General features: G+C 39.7%; 1 protein-coding gene across 1 annotated transcript in view; it reads right to left on the bottom strand.

The window, feature by feature from the left end:
• Window positions 1-23,765, bottom strand: part of XKR4 (XK related 4) — a 263,494-nt gene that overhangs the window by 55,115 nt on the left and 184,614 nt on the right. The window lies entirely within an intron of this gene.

Below are 23,765 nucleotides of genomic sequence, written 5' to 3' on the forward strand. Positions count from 1 at the left end.
TGGCTGCAGAGGCAATAATGGCTAAAAAAAAAAAATGGATTGTGATTGCTTTCATAACTATCTTGTGATACCGGCTGAAAGTCAGAAATTGTTATTGATTGGTGGCCAATGATGGATTGTAATGCAGACCTTTTTATGTTAGCACTATCAAAATAGTGTTAGGGTTAACTTTTATAAGTTAAAAAAAAATTTGATGTTATTGAAAGACATAAAACACGGACAAGGCTGGCTCCCATATAACAATTTACTCTCAAATTATGGAATGAACCATGTGTATATAGAGATTCCAGCCATAATTTGCAAGTATGAATAGATGTGCGCTTTGTCAATTTTTAAGCATGGCTCCTGTTGCACATGAATACAACAGATCTAAGTGCTGATTGTGTGACTGCCATTAAACCTATAGCTGGCTCAAACGCATCATTACTTTTTTCACAACTGAAGTTTGTCGTACAACAAACAGAAAACTAAAGGTGGATTCATAAAGCAAATCCCCATCTAAAGGACCCTCAAAAACATAAACAAAAGTATGTGTCAGTAATGATAGATGACAGCAGTAGTTTAAGTGGCATTACGATCTTGAATTTAGACACAAACCAAAAGATTACTAATAGTGTGTTTTGTTACATACCTGCACCCCACTCCTCATTCCTGATGTTGCGATATTACTTACTGGGGTGAAGGATTCAGGAATTGTTAGTTTCAGAGCCGTAATTTTTCCTCTTTAAGCTTTGATAGTTTTACAAAATGTTAACACTAATGCAGTTTCGAAACACATCCCTACTGTGTCTCAAACATGGCTACTAAAAACATAGTCAACCAAAGGGCTTCAGGTTTTTCAAATCATAAACTAGCCCCTAGAAAATATGATACCATTTATAGGCGCATCTGATATATATAGGCTGCACATATCATCATGAGAGAGTAAGAAAAGCAAATGCCCTACAAGCATATCAAATACACGCTTCAGATGAGTTAAAATTTTAATGTCTAAAATAAAACAGATATACGACAATTGTGTGTAAGGATGGACTGCATTTAAACTAGTGCATGGTGGAAAAATCTGGTTCGTCTGGATCGATGAATTCAAAATACATAAATTGTTTTGTGCAGTTTGGGATTCGTCCATGTGGTGTTTTGGTTCGGACAAATTTCATCCATGCAATTGTTTTCGGAAAAACAATTCAGATAAGTCAAAAGGGCATTAAAATGGGTCAATCAGTGAACTGCAAAATATAAACATTTAGTGGCTGTTCCCTAACCATCAGTCATCTTATTGATATCAATCATTCTTTTTGTTGGCACCACAGATGGAAAACCAAATCACAAAATAAAGAAATCGTCTTAGTCCCTTACCCATTTTGTTTGGTTGATGATTCATCCACATAGCGTTTCAGAGTTCGGATTTTCGGACAAATCGACAATCAACCAAAATCCAAGTGAATTGCAATTTGTTTGAAATAGAATGCACAAGTCTATCAAACATTCCATGTCCTAACTAAACATATTACCTTGATACCGTAATTGCATTGTTGGTTTTTCAAGGACTAATGGATTTAGGAGTTTAAATTAATACTGATCGAATGTTTGTTTGACTAATAAATGCAATTGTAGCTTTTTATGTTAAGAGCATTTCATATATAGGCAGGTCAGTGACCTTCTCAAATTCCACCAACGAAAGATGACAAGAAAATAGGGGAATTGTCACATTGGTCAAAAGTACTGTCAAAACACTTATTTGTATGATTGCATAGAACATTCCTTAAGTGTTTTCCCCATCTAGGCTGTAAACATACCATTTGCCACACAGATAGAGAGAATGGCTGCTAATGTGATGTTTTTAGCAAATTATTTTTTATTCTGCTCATGGAGACAACTTATTATCAGTCAATATCAGACTGCCGTGGTGGTGATGAATAAATTGAGAGGTACTCTTTACAGAAACATGTTAAATGAATAAATGGAAAACAAAATGTTCTGTACTGAAAAGCAGAATGTGTAAAACTACACCACTTCAAAAAAACTTATTGAAATAGCAGATATCTGATCTGCCTGTTTACTAAAACAGAGCTTAAACAAACTGCAGATGTGAATTGTGCATTCTAAGAAACTACTACTGATGTGCAACAGTTATTTGTACAAGAGTGGAAAACACAGGCACTGTGACCTACATATCTCAAGTTGTCAGACTGATGGGAGCTACACTTTTAGGCAATTGTTTGCAAAACAAACAAGAGTAAAATGCACACTAAAAAACGGAAGTGGAGACAACTTTTCAGGTCCTCTCTGAGCCTTTATCAAGTTTATCAGACTTCTCCACTTCCCGGTTTTAAATAAAGACTGCCTTTTAGAAGAAACCTCAGGTGTGCCTGGATATTTCTTTTGTTACACTTTTAGGCAATAGCAATTTGATATCTCCCAATTCCAGCTCCCATAGAATCAGGATGCCGGTGGGGAGGGTGTAGAGGGGACAGGTTAGTGATGGGCCAGTAGGTGGATCTAACCAGAAATTAGGCAAATCCACCCTTTGATTGGCAGGTCAGTCTTGCTTAAATACACATCAGGCTGCCTGTCTATCATGTTAGGTCAGCCAACTGAGGATTCCCTGCAAGTGAGTCTAATGATAATCTCAAGATGTGCTTGTTGGGGACAGTTATCTGATGTCCCCAAAAGCAGGACACCAGGGTGCAAAGTCAGGACAGGACTAAAAAAATCAGAACTGTCCTGCCAAAAATTGGGACAGCTGGGAGGCATGGAATTCGCAGATGCCATCATTAATCAGGAAGTGTGGTCAGGAAGTGTGGCTCGTGTTTGCCATGTGTCTAAGTCTGAGTAAGTCCTAGTGTTGCAATAATATTGATACAACGTTACAATTCACTGTGTCTTGCTTTTCAACATTTTTTTTACTGCTATATGCGCAATACGGAATTTGAAAAAACTCTGGTAAAATAATAGGCAGATCATGGAATTTATATAATGTAAACTGACCACCATCCTATACTCTTCTAACTTAAATGACAATTGCCTAGGTCTAATTCACATTTAAATTATTTAGTTTATTGTTTTATTTTACTTACAGATGCTGTCTTAAAAAAATAATAATAAAAAAAAATAATACTCTTGTATTCTAGTACTGGAATTTCAAGTGCAATAAATGTAAAAAAGGCACATTAAGGTTTTAGGTCACGTTAATGAACAAAAAGGTCATATTTTTAATTTGTTTCTTCTTAAAGAAGACATGCATGGGTAAGCAACCATGGCAACAGACTGTCAGGATCAAGGTATAAGTAACACTCAATACAACACAGCTCCTTTTAGACGTGTCAGGGAAGGTGCGAAGGTAGCTAACAAGTGTCTAAATTGAGACTGCAGAAAATCCCAATTAGTTGTGTCAGAAATCCGTTCAGTTTTATAATGTCATATTCGAAAGCCATAAATAGTAGATAAAAATATATCTCCAAGATTTTTAGGACACGCTTGCATTTTGTTTTGCACAAATTTGTATTCCTTGAATGGACTACAGATACAGAATATCAAATTGCTTATTTCTCATCAAATTACAAACGATATAGAGGAAGTGATTGTGGAAAGGGTAGTTATTGTAAGTAGATGGTTTTAAAAATACACAAGGTGCCCTGGATAATCCCCTATCTGTGGGTCCTTCACTGCTCCACCTACCTCCAGTCCTCACATAAAATGATAACCTCTATTTCCACTCCTTACAACTCCATATGCTTTTCAGAATAGCCAAAACTCCTCTCTTTAAATCCAAGACTGTATTGGCAGATTCACCCCGTGCCTTGCAAGGATCCATGTTTATTCCTTATTTTATCTCTTCCATCAATCTCCAACCACCTAACACACAGTTTTTCCTATTTTTCTCTGTAATTTCAAGTCCTCCCCTTTCCTTACCACCCATATGTTCTCAAATTTTATTAAAATCAGACTTTACCATTAATATCTCACACGCCCCATTTTATTCTCACCTTTAATTTCACTCTTTCACTTTTCATCTCAGACAGGTTTTTTTTTTTTACACTCATTATACTCTTTATCTTTCACAGCCCCTTTCTTTGTCTAATCTTTCCATCCCAAATCCTCTTTACTTCTCTGCATCCCACATGCTCTTATAGGGTCCCTATTTTATCTTTCAGACTCCCCATATCGTTCACGCTAACCCCCCTTTTCATTGTCAGATTTCACATTTCTTATTAGACACCACCTAGGCCAACTGATTTTACTTCCTCTCATCACACTTCCCTCTTATCCCAGGTATTCCAACAAATTAATCTGGTCATCTTTCCTGTATCCTATACATCGTGCAGCCATGGTGACAAGCCTACCATAAGGTAGGGCCATTCCCTCCCTTCACATCCTGTTTTAAGTTAATGTGCAGAATGAGGGCAGAGATCCACGTAACAGGATGTGTAACGACTTGTCTCTGCATTTGTGGATTAATGTGTTCTTTTAGTAACACAATATAAACAGAAAGAAAATAAAATAAAAATGAGGCTGCTGTAATACTGGACTTAAAAAGAGATACTTGTGGCCTCTACAGACTACATGGGCCCAGGGAAGCTGTCCCTTTAAGCCTTGCAGTAAAGACGGCATTGTCCACAGTGGAATATAAATGTAGAGAGGATAAAGTGAACCTGTCAGTTTGAGATTGTTTACCCGTGAGTGTTTTCATGTGTATATGTGTAATATTGTTTATATATGTGTAACAGTGTGTGTACCTGTGAGCATGTGTAATAGCTTATGTGTATCTGAGGGTGTATATGTGTACCTGTGTGTATTTGTGAGTATAATTGTGTATATGTATTCAAATAGAGTTTATTGAAATAGATTGACAGGCATATCAAAGAGGAACCAAAACAGAATACAGCAGTAAAGATTTCCAACAAGTTTACATATGTATTGTATATGTATGTACAGGAAGGACGTTCAGACAATAATCAGGCAATGAAAGAAATTCTCCAAGCACTCAAGGTGTTAAAAGTGCAGGCAGTTTTAATGAAACAAAAAAAGAGAGTAGCTACATTTCGACCTACTATGAGGTCTTTGTCAAGCTTGACCAATCAATGGTGGGGGACCTATTGTCTCCCCCAAGGTCCCCACCCATAAGCGGCGGGTGGGGACCTATTGTCCTCCCTCCCCATGGCCCCCACCCATAGCGGCGGGTGGGGGCCCTAAATGACAATAAGGGGCTCCTCACTGTTTAGAAGATTTAATCTCCCTTATGCTAATATGGGGGACTTATTGACCCTCATAGAATGACGGGGGGCATGAGGGAGTGAGGAAGGGAGCTGCGAGCCGGTAGCTCCCTCTTTGTAATAAACTAAACAAACTGAAACTAAAAGGTAATGCAATCGGTATTTGCCCTTTCGTTTCGTATAGAATTCGTATATAGGACTTTTGTTTATGGTTATAGTAAACGAATACGAAAATGTTAAAAAATTTGGACGAAATCGTATTCGTCCTAAAATGAATGCACATGTCTACTTGTTATATCATCACCTGATTACCTAACCCAGGTGTGAGCCGAGGGGAACTCTCTAAAATAGCCCGGGTGATGCAGCCCAAGATACCCGTCAAAAGAGAGGAATAATGATTGTGTATATTTGTAACAGTGTGTGCCTTTGCATTTCTTACAATGCTTGTACATATGTAACCGTGTGAGTGTGAGACAGTAAGATTGTGTATGTCATTGTTTGCCAGTTTGATGTATACATTGTGTGCACTTTAATACATATGGGCCTTTGTGTGTTTGTGTTTCTTCTGTATGACACAGCCATGTTACATTGCTGCTTCCCACCCAATGTGTGCCCACTACAGATTAATAAGTGTGTAGAGGTTGATAAGAATGCCCCCTTCTATTTCATTAGAGATTTTGCCTTTTAGCAAGGTGAATTGTCAATGTAGGAGGTTTGCCTTGATGGGTCATGTGAGGTTACACTTTAATGGCCATTGGAGTGATACTAAAAACCTCTTGTAATTTAAATAAGTGTAGGGATGTTGGATAGTGTGCAGGTAACCATTTCTGTTTGTTTTGTACTATATATTTTATAAATCTTTGGCTATTTGTCTGGGTTAATGTAAAATGTGGGAGGGGTTATAATATATATATATTTAGGCAACGCCCCTGTCTACAGACAGCCATTCAATACTCAATCCTATGAAAAGTTTTCCTACCGATTTGAAACAGTTCACATTAAGCTCTCATTAGGAGTAATGGAGGGAGATCAATAATATTACTTGCAGTAGGTTGATAACACACGATTCTCTCTGCAGTGTCTATTTAATGCCGCAGAACATAAAGGCCAGGCTGAATGCAGAAAGACATCTAAAGCTGAATTAGCAAGATGTTCTTGCAGTGGATAATTTTAATGAGAAGGTCGTCTTGTTTCTTACCTTGTATTGCTGCTGAATGTATTACCATGGTAAAAAAAAAATAAAAAAAATAATAATCAGAAACATTCTAAATTAATAGGTTACCGAACGCACATTACTGTAATAATTGAAAAGCCATTGCTTTAAATAAAAATGATTGTACAGTTACAGATTACTGTATCCAAGCATTACTAATTCTTAGTGGGCATTAGAAATGTTTTACTTAGACCTCGCTATACGACATAGAAAGCTCTCAGCAGCCAAGGGCAGACAGTCAACATTTTGACTAGGGGACAAATCTCAGTGGCCCAGATATCAAGCCATCAGTAGCCCTGACACATCAATTGCTTATTCAGGCAAGGCTGCAAAACCCACTTGGCCAGGACGAGTTATGGAGCTGAAAGATCTGGCTGCCGAGGAACCGCTGGGAATATGTAGCTGTCAATTAAAATTCTGCTGTCTTTATTATGTGACATGACTTCAAGAGAAAGAATGGTGATTGACAACTGTGTCTCTCAATACACTATGCTATGAGAAGTAACGTAAAGTCCATTATGCTGGTCAAACTGCCTGGCCAAATTAATCCGCTTAAAAAGTATTATATTTTGTAGGTTTTATAGTGAATACTAAGTGCATTTTCTCAAACCCACTGTGACCTATTGAAAAAATTCATTATTTAAATGCATTCATCTCATGAAAGGCGTAACCTAGCTAAAAATCTGAACCTTAAGAACAGCTGAACATTATATTGTCATTTACTTTGGTGTCGATGATGGAAACATACCCCGGAGTGTGTCTATTTAGGAGGGACAGTCTCTATTTTGACCCAAATCCCTCTACCTCTACCTCTATTTTCTATCCTAATGGTCCTCTTTTGTGGGAGCTCAGTATTTATGATGTGTCTGAATGTATATCAGAGTTCCACAGCAATAATATTCTCAGTAATGTGTTTTTAAACTACAATGAATGTGTTTAGAAATCAGTCTGTGAAAATAAGACACTGTGTTCGTTTTCTAAATTGCATTTTAGTTTCATTTAATCAGTATGCCAATTATTTTCTCAGAACAGGTCCGCCCCTGGCCACGGCCCCACTCACACCCTTAAAATTAAAGTGTCCATCTTTGTCCATTTCAAATCTTAGCAGGTATGTGGAAAGCCTGATAACATTTAGTTGCCAGTACCTATGAAAAAAACATAAGGTGAATTCTATGACCAGAGCTATTGCTATGCAAGATCTCACAGTCAGAGTGTCCAGCTCGCATTCATGGTAGGTAACTACACAGGCACACGGCATGCCGAGTCACATCAGATGCTTTTATTACCAAAGGGTAAAAAGCAGAAATGTTTCGTTTCCTGACAGAATATTTATCAATGTCAAGAAAAGTAAAGAAATAGGTTTGTTTATTTAATACCTAGAGCTTGCCATCGGGCTCCAAGGATGAATTCCCAGCTCATCTAAACACTTGTGGGGCAAAGTTGACACTGCTCAATCTGATACCTTGATTATAATAAATATTCTTCAGCCTCTGCTGCTTCTATAGACTTTCCTATTCAATATCAAACGGCAAACACTAACCTTTAAGTGCTCAACAACTCCACTGCTCACTACATTTCCTCTTTACTAAACACATATTCCCCTTCTCATTTCCTTTGCCATTTTCTTGATATCTGCTGGCTCCTGCTCTGCCAACTCATATCTGCAGTATCTTTCAAGGTCTGCCCCATTCCAATGGAATTCTTTACCCTGTGCCATCAGACTCTCTCCTAGCCCCCAGTCAATACAATTGTCCTTCTTAGTTCCCTTGTTTTTACAGCCTAGCTTACTCTCTCGACTTTCAGTGGTTGGTTCTTCCAAACTCCACTTTTACCAGCTTAAATCAGCACAGGTATCTTCCCCTCTGACATGCTGTTATTTCACTTGTATGTCCTCATATATTGTAAGCTCGTTCTTCTTCACCTCTTGGTAATATTTTCTATAACAATTATTTATGAAATAATATGAAGGAACAAATCAAACAAAACAAAAGGGTTCACAAATAATCACAAGGGAAGGCTGGCAACTTGTGCCTTTGGGCAAGTACAAATGAATGGCTTTTTCTACACACAGGAAATTCAAGTCGGTCATTCCAGACCTGTAAAGCATACGATTGCTAGCGACACCCTCATTCACAATGTACTGTAGTGGGCTAGTAAAGGCCCAGCATAAATCCTGCCTGCTGCCTTACTGCTTGCATTACCACGTTGCATCAATGTTAGCAGAAATCCAACACAACTTTCGATGCTTTTCGTCAGAAGTAAAATGGTGCAGTGAGGAAGTGGCTCACACGTTAACTGCCCTGCTTGCCAGTCGCCCTGCACAGATTTATTCTTATGCTTGAAAGAGAAAATATCCCAATATCTCTATTCTAACCTAGCACTTCTTGGAAAAAATACAGTATGCTTGTAGGTATTCCCAGACCTCTCTGCTGTTGCTCTTCAATAAATGAGCATACTCTTGATTTCACCAGAACTCCTGCTATTCAGAACATCAATGGCATCAGATCTCATCACAATAGAATAATATAATAAGAACCTTTAGTTACATTCCATTTCCACTGATTTAAATGGGTACTCTGACACAAATAGGATTGTTAAAATCTCTGTATATAGGCAGGGAGAAAGGTCATATGGTGATGTGGTTAAGGTGAGGTGGGGGGCGGGGGGAGCCATTTATCTCTGTCCACCACCCACAATCCTCAACCCTCAACAATCCTTTAAGTTTGCATGTTAAACTATAACCCACCCGTTTCTGATCCATATACCGAGAGCCCAGCCGTGGGAGGGGAATACACACTGACACACACATTCACTGATACACATATACTGTGCATGAAAACAAGGGTATAAAGCACACACTAAAAAGGGGGGATACTTCCTGGAGACATCAAATGGAAGTAAATATAAATATCCAGGCATACCTGAGGTTTCTTCTACCAAGGCAGTCTATTATTAGGAACAACAGAGAGGAGACTGCCTGGATATTTCTCTGTTCTTCCATTTGACAGACAGATACTGGCCGTTACTGACATATACCGACAGTATTGTGTATTATAAAGTTAAAACATATTTCTATTAAACATTGAAAATAATGACGAAATTATTCACTGGGGTCATCAAATTATATTACTCTCCAAAGGGTTATTACATTTTAAAAACTACATCTCACATCCTCATGAACAAAATTATAAATGTGAGCATCCAGAAAATCGGATAAGCAGAATGTTTGCTTATAAATAAGAATCACTAGGATACAAAACACTCACAGTTATTTACTAAACTGAGAACTGCAGTGATTTCAAAGTGAATTTCAAATGTAAGCCCAAAGTAGACAAACTGTTAAAATTGTCCAAGGCAGATATCCTTCCAGTTTGACTACTTTGGCCCTAAATTTGAAAATCTCCTTGAATTCTTGACAAATATCAATTTAGTAAATAACCCTTGATGGTGTACCTGTCATGGTTTAATTATCTTTAAAGTACATTACATTCAATCTATACATCGAAGTAGCAGAATTGGAAAAAGCCATCTAAGATTAATTCTCTCACTGATTCTTTTGGCTGTTAGTAGATACTGGACGTTTGTATACTTTGCATTGGAATTTTGCTTGTTTAACCCCTTAAGGACACATGACATGTGTGACATGTCATGATTACCTTTTATTCCAGAAGTTTGGTCCTTAAGGGGTTAAGATGGCACCAAATGCCAGGAATTGAGGATTGGATATTTTCATACATTTTTGGAGTTTATTATGTGTATTTTGTAATGAGAAGAAAAATGCAGATCATAGTAAAATAAGACCCAGGTTATATCAAATTGTCTAAGATCAGATAATAATTACTAGTGTGGTGAGCAGGTGAAATGAATTGCATTGCATGTGCAGGAGAGAGACTGTGATGTAAAGCGTCTTTTGAAGTGGTGCTGCATAGCAACCTACGCACTGGAGCTGAAGCAGGAAACCTGGCATTTGTAATAAACTAATTAGGCTTGAAAGGGAAAATGCATCATTATACAAGGAGAACATGATAATTATAGGAAGAGGGTCTCCTGGTTTCAATATTTTGCATGTTCTAAAAAAAACACACCTGAGTCCTCTGAGATAATTTGTTGCTGATAAGGTTGGGAAAAAAACAACAACTAAACACACATGGATGCTTTTGAGAAAGCGAGAGAGTGTGCGTGCGTGTGTGTAAATCCTACACATTCAGGAGAAATTAAAATGGATTATTAGCACCTGTGCTAGTTAACCCTACAAGCCTTGTTTAAGCACATTTATTTTTAACACATTAAACCTTATACACACATTGCCTACTTTAACAGGGAGTCCAAGTTAATTTTAAACAAATTAATTATACTATAGAATTTAATTGACTGACACAAACAAATTAAAATTAAAATATGTGATATATACTTGACTGCTATCTGCCCCAAATGGGTTATTAAATATTCACTAACGTTAGAATGCTATCCAGATGAACACATTTCATTTGAAGCCACAACCTTGATTTCATTCTATTGGCCGAAAACAGTCGATAATTATTATTTATTTTTTTTTTTACACGTTCTGCAAGTTGTGAAGAGGGGCCTCAATGGACCGGATTTGTTCTTCCAGCACACAGATGCTGAATCAGATTGAGATCTGGGGAATTTGGAAGCCATTCCTGAACACTTTTTGCAGTGTGAAAGGGTGCATTATCCCATTAAAGACGCTTTAGGCAGTGGCATGTTTCATCATGGGCACTCTGACCGCGGTTAAGCAGGCCCATATACAGTGATGCACTGTGTTTTCTGCCATCTTTCTATAATGGCCAGCATTAAGTTTTTCAGCAATTTTAGCTACAGTAGCTCTTCCGTATGATCGGTCCAGACGGGCTAATTTTTGCTCCCCATCAATGAGCCTTGGAAGCTTATGACCCTGATGCAGATTCACCAGTTGTCCTTTCTTGCACACTTTTGGTAGATACTAGCCACTGCATACCAGGACACCCCACAAGACTTATCGTTTTGGAGATACTCTGACCCAGTCGTCTTGCCATCAGTATTTGGCCCTTGTTATAGCCATCTTTTTTGCTTGCCCATTTTTCCTGCTTCCAACACATGAATCAAGAACTGACTGTTTACTTTCTGCCTAATATTTCCTACACCTTAACAAGGTGCCATTGTAACAATATAACCAATGACATTCGCTTCACCAGTCAGAGTTTTTAATGTTGTGGATTATCTGTGTATATGTTTTGGCTGCTAGAAATAAAACTGCACATAAACGTACACACTTTTTTCAGCAATTTCAAGATTTTAGGCATCTTATTGACGATATATGGCAGTATTTTTGTTATAGATCAGCCAAGCATTAGTATGTCCTGGCTGGAGTGATTGACATCCTGGTTTTAAACTTACAGTGAAAGTGCCTCCCCCTGCTCCCTAGTCACAAAGAGGATGAGGGGGAGTTTATTTGCTCCACACGGGCAGAAAACACCTACTGATTACTGGAATGATGATCACTGTTCTAAAAATTTAGCTGACTTGATTGTGTGTGTAGGTTTATATATGTATGTGTGTGAATATATACAGGGATCAAAATTTCCACTTACCATAGCTGTTGACGAATGAAAATGTAGCCCTGGTGAGCAGAAAATCACCCTTGGTGGGTATACTATGGCTTGCAGTGGCTAGTATAATCACAGCCATACAATCATATTTCCCTCCAGCCCTTGTCCTGGAAGGTGCACTCCTCATTACGTTGTCATGTGGGTGATTCTTTCTCTTCCGAGTTCCCTCGTATGGAAGCTTCCCTGCACTTTCGTCATTGGTAAGTGTGTGTTTTATTTATATTTCTGCATATATTGTCACAGTGTCACTAATTATTTGCTCTCGAAATAGACCTGAAGTCTAAAATGTTGGTCCATCACTTATGTCAAATTCACCAGCACCAATAAATCCACGATTGTGGAACTGGGAGTGAACCATATGTTTCATAATCTTTATATGTATAAAACAGTTTGGATTAGCCATATTAGCCAGTATAGGTAGACAAAATGCCAATATAGCCAGAGTATTACAGCATGCAATGATACCTTTTTTATTGGACTAACATAATATTTTAAAGACAAGCTTTCGAGTTATCCTCTCTTTAGACTGGGCTCTTTATGTTAGCCCAATACACAATGTATCATGGCATACTGCAATAATCTGGTTATTTTGGCGTTGTATGTATTTGTGTGTGTGTGGTGAGGCCTTGAGGTTTTCTAAGGCCATTAAAGTTTGATTTGGGCTGATACCCCTGGTGTTTTTCTATCCTAACAAACTCCTTTAACATAAACACAGTTCAGTAATGAAATTGTCATCTCAAGCAAAACAACCATTGAGGGAAGAAAGTACATCCTTCATAATAGTCATAAAGACTTTTTGTACAAACTACAAAGAAGGGACTTATTTGCTCATCTGTGAAGTTATGTTTTAGAGTATTGGCTTCTCCTTCTAACAGACTGGTAGCTAAGCGTATCTCTCGGGCATAACTGGCTCATTGGTGTGAGTTAAAAGATGGATTGTTCTTGTAACTAGAAAGTATGGTAAAGTCATTTATCAATACATGGCTTGACAGTTTTTGTAGGAAGCTTTGACAGATGGGTGGATAGGGCTGAATTATTTATATATGGTTGTTTTGCATGTTCACAGTGAAATATTAATAAAGATTCCCATGATAACTGCCACAGTAGTGATCCTTGAGAAGCATATTGATTGCAATTGTAAAAATGTCATCAAGCAACATGTTCTGTTATTTGCTAGCATTGGCTAGTGGCATATCATGATTAGTAAGTAACGAGCAAATCCGTGTAAGGTACAGATCCAATTTGTAGCTTTCTTCTACACATGTAAGAAAAAAGCTGAATGGCCTGCTATAAATGGCCTTAAATCTTCCATCCAAATTGTACTTAGTGTCACGGTAATATACCCCAACACGCAGGAATAGTTCACAGTCAAGAGACAAGAAACAGTGTTCGTCTTACCGGACCTTAGAATGGCCGGACTAGGACGAGAGAAAGACAGAGTCAGAACAAGCCGAGGTCAAGGGAACTGAGAGACAGCGTAACGTAGAACAAGCCGAGGACTGGTACACAGAGGACAAAACAGCGGATAAGCAAGCAAGGATAAGGAGAGAGCGGAGTCAGGAACAAAGCCAAGGTCAAGCACCAAAAAACCAACTGAACGATACAAGCACTAAAGGGAACTGGACAGAAACCACGATAGGGCAAAGAGCAAGGGAAACAGGTGAGTATAAATACCCTTAAGGTTCACTTTGATTGGCCCCTGTCATATCCACGCCCCCAAAACGTGAGTGTATGGGGAATGTGGCCTGACAGGGGCCAATGGGAGACTGATTCTAATTTAGTCTCCCACTGTCCCTTTAAGAGCGCGCCCGAGAAGCGCGGCGCGCTCTTAGTGTCGGGCGGGACATGTGACTGCTTCTCGCGGTCACTGCCCGCCTGACTGATCCCATCGTTGGCTGAGCCGCGCGCGGCTCGTGCAGGAGCAGGACCGCGCGCGGCGAGAAGGGAGGACCCCGGCCGGCCCCTGGAGAGGGTAAGTACCGCTACAGTACCCCCCCCTGAAGACACGCCCACTGGGCGGGGAGGAGCAGGCCTGGCAGGAAAACGAGCGTGGAAAGAACGCACAAGGCGAGGAGCGTGAACAGCGTCAGCGGAAATCCAACTGCGTTCCTCAGGCCCATAGCCCTTCCAATGTACCAGATATTGGAGGCGACCCCGAAGCAAGCGAGAGTCAATTACAGCCGCCACTTCAAACTCCTCATGGCCCTCCACCGAAACCGGAGGAGGAGGGGGGACATGCCGAGTAAAACGGTTGCACAGGAGGGGTTTTAACAAGGAGGTATGAAACACGTTAGGAATGCGTAAATTTTTTGGAAGATCCAATGCATACGAGACAGGATTAACCACATGCAAGATACGAAAAGGACCAATAAAACGAGGGGCCAACTTCATAGAAGGCACACGAAGACGAATATTGCGAGTAGAAAGCCAAACCCGGTCTCCCACAGCATAGGATGGAGCCGCCCTGCGATGCTTGTCAGCGTGAACCTTCTGGCGAGCAGCTGAGGCCACCAAAGAACACTGAACCTGCTCCCAAGTATTACGTAGACTAGCCAAATGTTCGTCCAGAGCTGGCATGCCCTGTAAGGAGAATGCAGCTGGAAGAACCACGGGATGCCGGCCATAAACAACGTAAAAAGGGCTGTTACCGGAGGATTCATGAGCAGCATTATTACGAGCAAACTCAGCCCAAGGAAGCAGGTCAGCCCAATTGTTCTGATGGTGGGACACGAAACAGCGAAGATACTGCTCCAGAGATTGGTTGGCACGTTCAGCAGCTCCATTAGACTGGGGGTGGTAGGCTGAAGAAAACGAGAGGGAGATACCCATCTCTGCACAAAACGCTCTCCAGAATCTGGAAATAAACTGGCTACCCCTATCGGACACGATCGAAGTGGGAATACCATGCAACCGAAACACCTCCCTGGCAAAGATAGAGGCAAGTTCCTTGGATGATGGCAATTTGAGAAGAGACACAAAATGAGCCATCTTAGAAAAACGATCCACAATCATCAGGATGACAGTTTTACCATTAGAGGGAGGTAATTCAACAATAAAATCCATGGATATATTGGACCATGGCCTCTCGGGTATGGGCAACGGATGCAACAACCCACAAGGAACTCTGTGGGAGGACTTCATACTGGCACAAGTGCTACAGGCATTAACGTAATCGGTGACGTCCTTGCGCAAGGAAGCCCACCAGAAATATCTAGAAACTGCTGAGACTGTCTTAGAAATACCAGGGTGTCCAGCAGTTCTAGTGTCATGATATAATGACAAGATGTCTCGTCTCTCTGGTATATCAACGAATAGCTTATCAGCAGGCCTCTCCTCAGGAGCCAAGTTTTGTTTAGCCTGAATAGTTTGTAAGAGAGAAGACGAAATAGAAAGAACAGTAGTCGCTATTATTCTGTCAGGCGGAATGACAGGGGTAACATCGACCTCGAGTTTGTCAGTAGTCTCGAATTGTCTGGACAGAGCGTCAGCTTTAGTATTACGATCACCCGGTCTGTAAGTGATTATGTAATTAAAACGAGACAAAAAGAGAGACCACCTGGCCTGCCTAGAAGACAATCTTTTTGCTTCACTAAGGTATGAGAGGTTTTTGTGATCCGTTAAAATGAGGATAGGATCCCTGGTACCCTCTAGCAGATGTCTCCATTCCTTGAGCGCCAAAATGATAGCAAGGAGTTCACGATTGCCTACATCATAATTCCTCTCTGCTTTGGACATCTGTCTGGAAAAGAAGCCACAAGGGTGTAACGGCTTTTCAGGTGAATCTCTTTGAGACAAGATAGCACCTACCCCTATCTCAGAAGCATCAACCTCAAGAATAAAGGGCAGTGAAGGGACAGGATGCTGTAAAACAGGAGCAGAGGCAAATGTAGCTTTCAAGAATTCAAAGGCCTCGAGTGCTTCTGGTTTCCAGACATGAGTATTACCATCCTTCTTGGTCATTCTGGTTATAGGCGCTACAATGGCAGAAAATCCTTTAATAAAACGCCTATAATAATTAGAGAACCCCAGAAAACGCTGAATGGCTTTCAAACCCTGGGGCAGAGGCCATTCCATAATGGCAGACAGTTTCTTGGGATCCATACGAAAACCCTTGGCAGAGATTATATAACCCAAGAATTGGACTTCAGATTGATCAAATGAACATTTTTCGAGTTTGCAATAGAGACCGTTAACCAGAAGAGTTCTCAACACTAATTTAACATGCATGTGATGAGTCTGTAAATCATTAGAATAAATTAATATGTCGTCCAAGTATACTATAACGAATGTATGTATAAATTGACGTAGGACATCATTAATAAATTCTTGAAAAACTGCTGGGGCGTTACAAAGACCAAAAGGCATCACAGTGTACTCGTAGTGGCCACTCCTGGTATTGAAAGCAGTCTTCCACTCGTGATCCTTTTTGATACGTATGAGGTTGTAAGCACCCCTAAGGTCCAATTTAGTAAAAACTGTGGCCTGTTTAAGCCTATCAAAAAGTTCTGTGATCAAAGGTATGGGGTACGCATTTTTGACGGTGATTTTATTAAGGCCCCTATAGTCAATACAAGGCCTTAATTCGCCATCTTTCTTAGACACAAAGAAGAACCCAGCCCCTGCCGGGGAAGAGGATCTTCTTATAAATCCCTTCTCTAGAGATTCCTTGATATATTCCTCCATAACCAGATTCTCCTGAGGAGATAAAGGATATATTCTCCCTTTGGGAGGCATCGTACCAGGTAATAAATTAATTGCACAATCGTAAGGCCTGTGAGGTGGCAATCTTTCAGCCTCCCTTTTATCAAAAACAGATTTAAGAGACAGGTACTGAGAGGGTATGACCGTAGGCACGGGAGGAATATGAGTAGAATTCAAAGGGGTGACTTTAACAACACAAGACTCTTGGCAAGAATCACTCCAAGAAACTATTTGTCCTGACTCCCAATCAATGGTGGGATTATGCGTACGTAACCAAGGATACCCTAACACGAGGTGAGAGGTAGGAGAAGTAATGATCTGAAACCGAATGGTCTCAGAGTGTAACACCCCTGTAGACATATGTAGGGGAACAGTCTCATGTGTGATAATTGGAGAGCATAATGGTCTACCATCTATGGCCTCAACGGCCAAGGGTGTCTCCTTCTCTCTGGTGGGTATGTTATTCTTCTTGACAAAACTGGAATCAATAAAGTTTTCGGCCGCTCCGGAATCAACCAGGGCTAGTATATTCCCTGCTATGCAGTCACTATCAAGGTGCAGGGAAACAGGAAGAAGTAACTTATTAAGAGGCAATTGTGAGGACTGTGATGTCACACCCAAGGCCAGTCCTCTATACGGTCTTAGGTGCGATAGTTTCCCGGACGCACGGGACATTCTTGTCTCATATGACCCCTCCTACCACAATAAAGACAAAGTCCCTCCTTTCTCCTATAAAGCTTTTCAGCGTCGGTAAGTTTAGCAACCCCTAACTGCATAGGTTCCTCCTCAGAACCTTTAGATCCCTCGGGAGTCTCAGCTCTAGGGGAGTTAAAGGGAACAAAATGTCTATTTCTGGACCTGGTATATAACCTGTCACGGATCCTGTTATCTATATCGATAAGATAGTCAATCAGGTCCTCCAGGGGTACAGGGAGGTCCTTAGCTGCTACCTCATCTAAGATAGTATCAGACAGACCTTCCATAAAGGCAGTAGTAAGGCCATTATTAGTCCAATCTACCTGTGAGGCAAGGGTCCGGAACTGAATAGCATAATCGGCTACAGATTTAGATCCTTGCTTTATTCTCATTAATGCCCTGGCGGCATTTTTTGACCTTTTAGTCGTGTCAAATGTTCTACGGAACGCTGTGAGGAAGCTATTGAAGTCGTGTACCATAGGCCCATTAGCCTCCCAAATAGGATTTGCCCATTCTAGTGCCTTATCCGTAAGCTGGTGCATAAGAAAACCCACCTTAGATCTGTCAGTGGGAAATGAACGTGGGTACATTTCGAAGTGGAATTCCACTTGATTAAGGAATCCCCTACATGTCTTAGCGTCCCCTCCATACCTAGGTGGCGGGGTTAGATGTGCAGAAGCATTAGACATATTAGCTGTGTCCGGTATAGGGTTTACAGGAGGCGTAGGTACAGGTACCGGAACAGATCTGGATAACAGTGTCTGGATGGCTTGAGCCATTTGATCCATACGGTGATCCTGTTCTGCGAATCTAGCCTCATGAGTGGCCATCTGTTGACCTAAACCTGCGGGGTCCATGGCCCTATCGTAATGTCACGGTAATATACCCCAACACGCAGGAATAGTTCACAGTCAAGAGACAAGAAACAGTGTTCGTCTTACCGGACCTTAGAATGGCCGGACTAGGACGAGAGAAAGACAGAGTCAGAACAAGCCGAGGTCAAGGGAACTGAGAGACAGCGTAACGTAGAACAAGCCGAGGACTGGTACACAGAGGACAAAACAGCGGATAAGCAAGCAAGGATAAGGAGAGAGCGGAGTCAGGAACAAAGCCAAGGTCAAGCACCAAAAAACCAACTGAACGATACAAGCACTAAAGGGAACTGGACAGAAACCACGATAGGGCAAAGAGCAAGGGAAACAGGTGAGTATAAATACCCTTAAGGTTCACTTTGATTGGCCCCTGTCATATCCACGCCCCCAAAACGTGAGTGTATGGGGAATGTGGCCTGACAGGGGCCAATGGGAGACTGATTCTAATTTAGTCTCCCACTGTCCCTTTAAGAGCGCGCCCGAGACGCGCGGCGCGCTCTTAGTGTCGGGCGGGACATGTGACTGCTTCTCGCGGTCACTGCCCGCCTGACTGATCCCATCGTTGGCTGAGCCGCGCGCGGCTCGTGCAGGAGCAGGACCGCGCGCGGCGAGAAGGGAGGACCCCGGCCGGCCCCTGGAGAGGGTAAGTACCGCTACACTTAGTGATTCTATATCCAAACCAAGTTTTAAGTTTTTCCCTCTTCTTTTATGTTAAGAGTATCGTCCTTTGCCCTTTCATCTGCTGTAACAAAATGCAACAATTCCTGATGGTGTAATAATATACATGCAATGTATCGCGCATGGGTAGGCAACCTTCGGCACTCCAAATGTTTTGGACTATGTCTCCCATAGTGCTCTTACGGCCATAATGCTGGCAAAGCATGTCCACAACATCTGGGTTGCCAAAGGTTGCCTATCCCTGGTATAGCGGGAACTGATGAGCAAACTTAAACTTTCAATATAAACTTTAAGCAAACTTTGAGACAAAAATATTAATTACAAATAAATTAGCCTTTAATAACCAATAGTGATTTAAAATTAAAATAATAGGAGAAGCTTAGACAAAACACGTTAACCACTAACAGCTTATAGGTCACCTACTTTTGAGATAGTTTCGTTTTTTATGTTCCCGGAACCTATAGAATATAGGAATACAGGAAATGTCTTCAAAATGAGTCTGTTATTTAAAATAAAAAAATAACTACATCTAACACAACTAGCCCCCTCCCCTCCCCCCAAATGTTATGGTTCCACGCTCTGTGTGGGTAAGCCATCACCTTATTTTGGAAGAAATAGGTGCCTTACTGGTGTAACCATATTGGACAACTGGCTGCATTAGAATGGCATGCAGATGATACCAAAATTGACTGTAGCTTGTTCATCCCTACAAGCTTGACGGATTGTATAGCCAATGTGTTAAAATCTTTTGAATCTGAATCTTTAAGTGCATACTCCAGGTAGGTACTGCTTCTCTTATGAATGTGTGTCCTTAATGGTATACTCTCCAGGTAGATGTTGCTCCCTACCTTTTTTCAGGCATAATTATGGTAATGATGCTCTAAAAAAAAAAAAAGAACAAAACAAAAAGTAAAAGAATAAAAGTAATCATCCATTGCTGTCCACGTGTTTTGCAGGGACCAGAAAGTGGGTGAGTGTTTGTCCTCCTGATGCTTTCTAAAAAAGCATTATATATTAATTCCATGCACATCACGTGTTCTATGTCCACATGCCAGATGATCTTGTACATATCAGGAGATATTACTCATCTTCAATTAGGCTATAGGGTATTTGTTTTTTGTTTTTCTGGTGCACTACTAATAGGTAAAAAAAAAAAAAAAAAAAAAACATAAACAGTCTGGATGTTGCTGAACTACACCTCTACTGATTCTCTGACTATCTTCTGCCTTCAAAGAATTTGGCCATCAACATCTGAGGGCGAGGGGGCGAGGAGGGTTGAGTTCCCTGCTTTACACAATAAGTTCGAGTTTAGCTACTTCTGCCCTTATATAGCAATTCAACTATGAAATATACACAATCCCTTGACTAGTAAACAAACCGTTGTGATGTAATCTTGTGCTGAAATGTCACATCTTCTATCAAATGTTTGGTGAATTTACATGGCGGTGATAAAAACTTGATGATTATTATTAATATTATAACTAAGCGTATGTAATATGTCTAGTTTGGTTGCTTAGCATTTATAAAGTAGGATATCTGGTTGCTGTAATGCCTGTGCAAAGTTTAATTCTGAACTTTGTAAAAGCTTGTAAAATAACCAACGTTGTGGTGTCTGATTTTACAAAGAGCAATCCTAAACCGTCAGGGAAAAAAAAAATAATAGCTGTTGGTAAGACACTGAATGGAGCTTTCACAAAACAGTCTGATTGAGGGAGAAAAATCCCAACATGGCCTGAATGAAGATCCTCAATTAAGAACTGTATAATGAACAAACGCTGAATCAGGATTTGCAATGATAATATTCTTTTGGCAAGAGACAATTGGAATAATTTCATGTTTATTAGATTGTAACAGAAGAAAATGAATGCTCATCCATTTTATTCTCTGAAAGCAATTTGTCAACATTATACTGCACCCAGGGACAGTGGGTAATGAAATGCAAATGAGTACTTCTAGTGCGTCACTTTCTGCTTCTAATCAAATTGCATATAGATTCATTTAGACTTATTTTTTCTTCAGCACAGCTTGCTGAACAGGAGTACATGAATATCATATCTACTTCCGCCTCATCAGAAGAAAGGTTGTAAAGAGTTCCCTAGAGTATATCCCAGTCTAGATTCACTATGTGCTAAATAGGTTCTGAAGTAATAATTCACAAAAGCCAAATAATTGTCACTTATGACATTTTCTAAAATGAACTTGTGTTCCATCTGGTCACATATGGCATAAAATCTAATTTCAGCTTGACTGCACCCAAGACCCATGTTGTAGCTAAAACCTAAAGTGGACTAATATGGTTTTTCTTTCTCTCTTTATGCCCATTGTATCATAATGATTATACCCCCCTTCTTTCCACTTGACTTTGTTTATATTTATTATCTTTCCTTCCTTGTGCCGGCTCTCAAAATCTGGGAGCAGCCATTTTGTTCTCCTTTGTTTCTTATGACTGTAGTGTCCCTTCTGTTGGATTGATTGTATTGATGGATTGAGGGTAAGTTTGATTGGCAACTGAAACAGAGCCTTGCTTTAAGCTCTGCCCGTTGTCAGGTGTTGTCAACCCAACTGCTATACATAAGAAAAACTAGCCCCTACTTTTATTTATGTATTTTATTAAATCTAGTGCACTCAGGAAACCAAAGAATGGGTTTGAAAAACTGGAAAACTGTATTTTTTTTTTTATTAGTACTGGAAATAAAAACATATAATGAAAATATGTAGTATAGCACAGAGGTATGTTATTTTGTAACAGAAGGGATATCATAGCATTTTACAAATGTATGCCAATACAAACCATTGTATGGAAAATAAAAATACAAACTCTATACATAGGACAGAAGGTAACACATTTAGACTGGAAGAAAGGAGATTTAGTATAAGGCAAAGGAAAGGGTTTTTAACAGTAAGAAAAATATATATGTGTTATTCTCTGCCTGAATAGGTGGTTTTATCAAAGTCTATACAGATGTTTAAACAGCAACTGGATGAATAATTGCAAAAACATAATATTAAGGGATATAATTTTTTATATGTGATGTAACAGCTTCTTAATCCAAGGAGAGATCTGACTGACATTCTGGTGTCAGGAAATATTTTTTTCCTAGCTTGATAGAAAATTTGAAAGTGTTTCAAACTTATTTTTTTGCCTTCTTTTTGATAAAAAGCAAAAGCAGATGAGAGAAAGGCTGACCTTAATGTATGCATGCCTCTTTTCAGCCTATGTAACTATGTGAATAACTTTTTAGTGCAGTTCCTCGCTAATCATTTCTCTGTAGCAATGGCCATGTTTAGCCCTCTTTGGTTGGAAGCACCACTTGTCTGCTAAGACCATGCCAATTTAAATGTCTGAAACCATCCCAGACTGCATTTTGAGATTGCCAGCACTTGCAGATTCATGAATGTACACTTGCTATATGGTTTTAAGTTGGATAACCCGTGCTTTCAACCAAAAAGGACTTAAAGATAGTCTTTCCATAGTGAGCGAGGCTAAACTGGGAGATGTATATATCTCCTTTCAAAAATAATGCTCACATAGACTATATTTTTCATTTTTAAATAATAATAAAACAGTTCTGTTTTTTTGGACAGCGTAGACTGCTAGTACAAAATTGCAAATTTCATCCATTGTTTTTTTGTATCGTCTCCTATTTTACTCCTAAAATACTATAATTAGTATTTAAAAATGTGTTTTTTTTTTCCCATTACAATATGTTGCTTGGTATCTGGAACTGGGAATCTTAAGTACTGCAAACAGGTAACATTACAAGATAATTATTTTTAACAATCCACTTTTAACTAAAATCGTTCATACACATAGAGGCTGCTGTTTGTTTGGGAGCATTATTAACTGGACTCATTGTATCTTATTATATACTGGTCTCTGAGGAAGTCCCCTGGTGGACGAAAAGCATAAGACCAATCCTTTTTATACTTTTTTTATATACCGATAAACCTCCTTTTATCTATCTACCTGTCAGAGCCCTGTATGGTTCCTGATGCCGGGTGATACTTGATCCAAAGAGGGAGACACTATTCCCCCAAAACATCGGGGGAGGCACCAATAGAGCGCCTATGCTCTCACCATCCTGTGAGTGCAATCTATAGCAGGAAATATTATATTTCTAAAACTGTATTATGCTAGGTTTTATTTTATTTGATTTTAGATTCATCAGCTGAATCCCACACATATTGTATTTCTTGGCTTGTTCGGACGCAACACTACTTGGGAGGTGTTCAGTGGGAAGCGTTTTTTTGTTCACTGATAAGTATTTCATTTTGTTGTGTTTGTTCTTTTTCTATTGACATAGATAATGTAACCTTCTTCACTTCTCAGATTCCGAGATACATTCCATACAAATACTTTCCTATGATCAAATATGTTTTTAATAATAGTACATGTTCTTCGACCATAGACAATTACCACCGCTACTATTTTCCTCTATAGTAAAGCTGGCATGAAAACCAACACAAAAGCTTCAAAACCACTCCTCAAAAGCTGAAGTTTTAATGCACTACAGGATTATATAATCCTATAACCCTGCCTTCCTATTCACAGAACAACTGTGATTTCTTCATATTTATGGACACTCTAGGCACTATGACCATTTCATCTTGTAGCAAGAGTGAACTTTGCAAAGTAATTAATTCACTTAAGCCATATAACAATCCACTAGTTATCAGTGATGGCACGCCGTAGAAGACGATGACCATCCCTCCTTTTTTGGAACAAAGTTGCATGTCTGCCAACAGCTGCAGTTTGATAGAGCCTCTGCTTACACAAGAACAA

This window comes from Pelobates fuscus, chromosome 4, assembly GCF_036172605.1.
Source record: "Pelobates fuscus isolate aPelFus1 chromosome 4, aPelFus1.pri, whole genome shotgun sequence".
Lineage (NCBI taxonomy): Eukaryota > Metazoa > Chordata > Amphibia > Anura > Pelobatidae > Pelobates > Pelobates fuscus.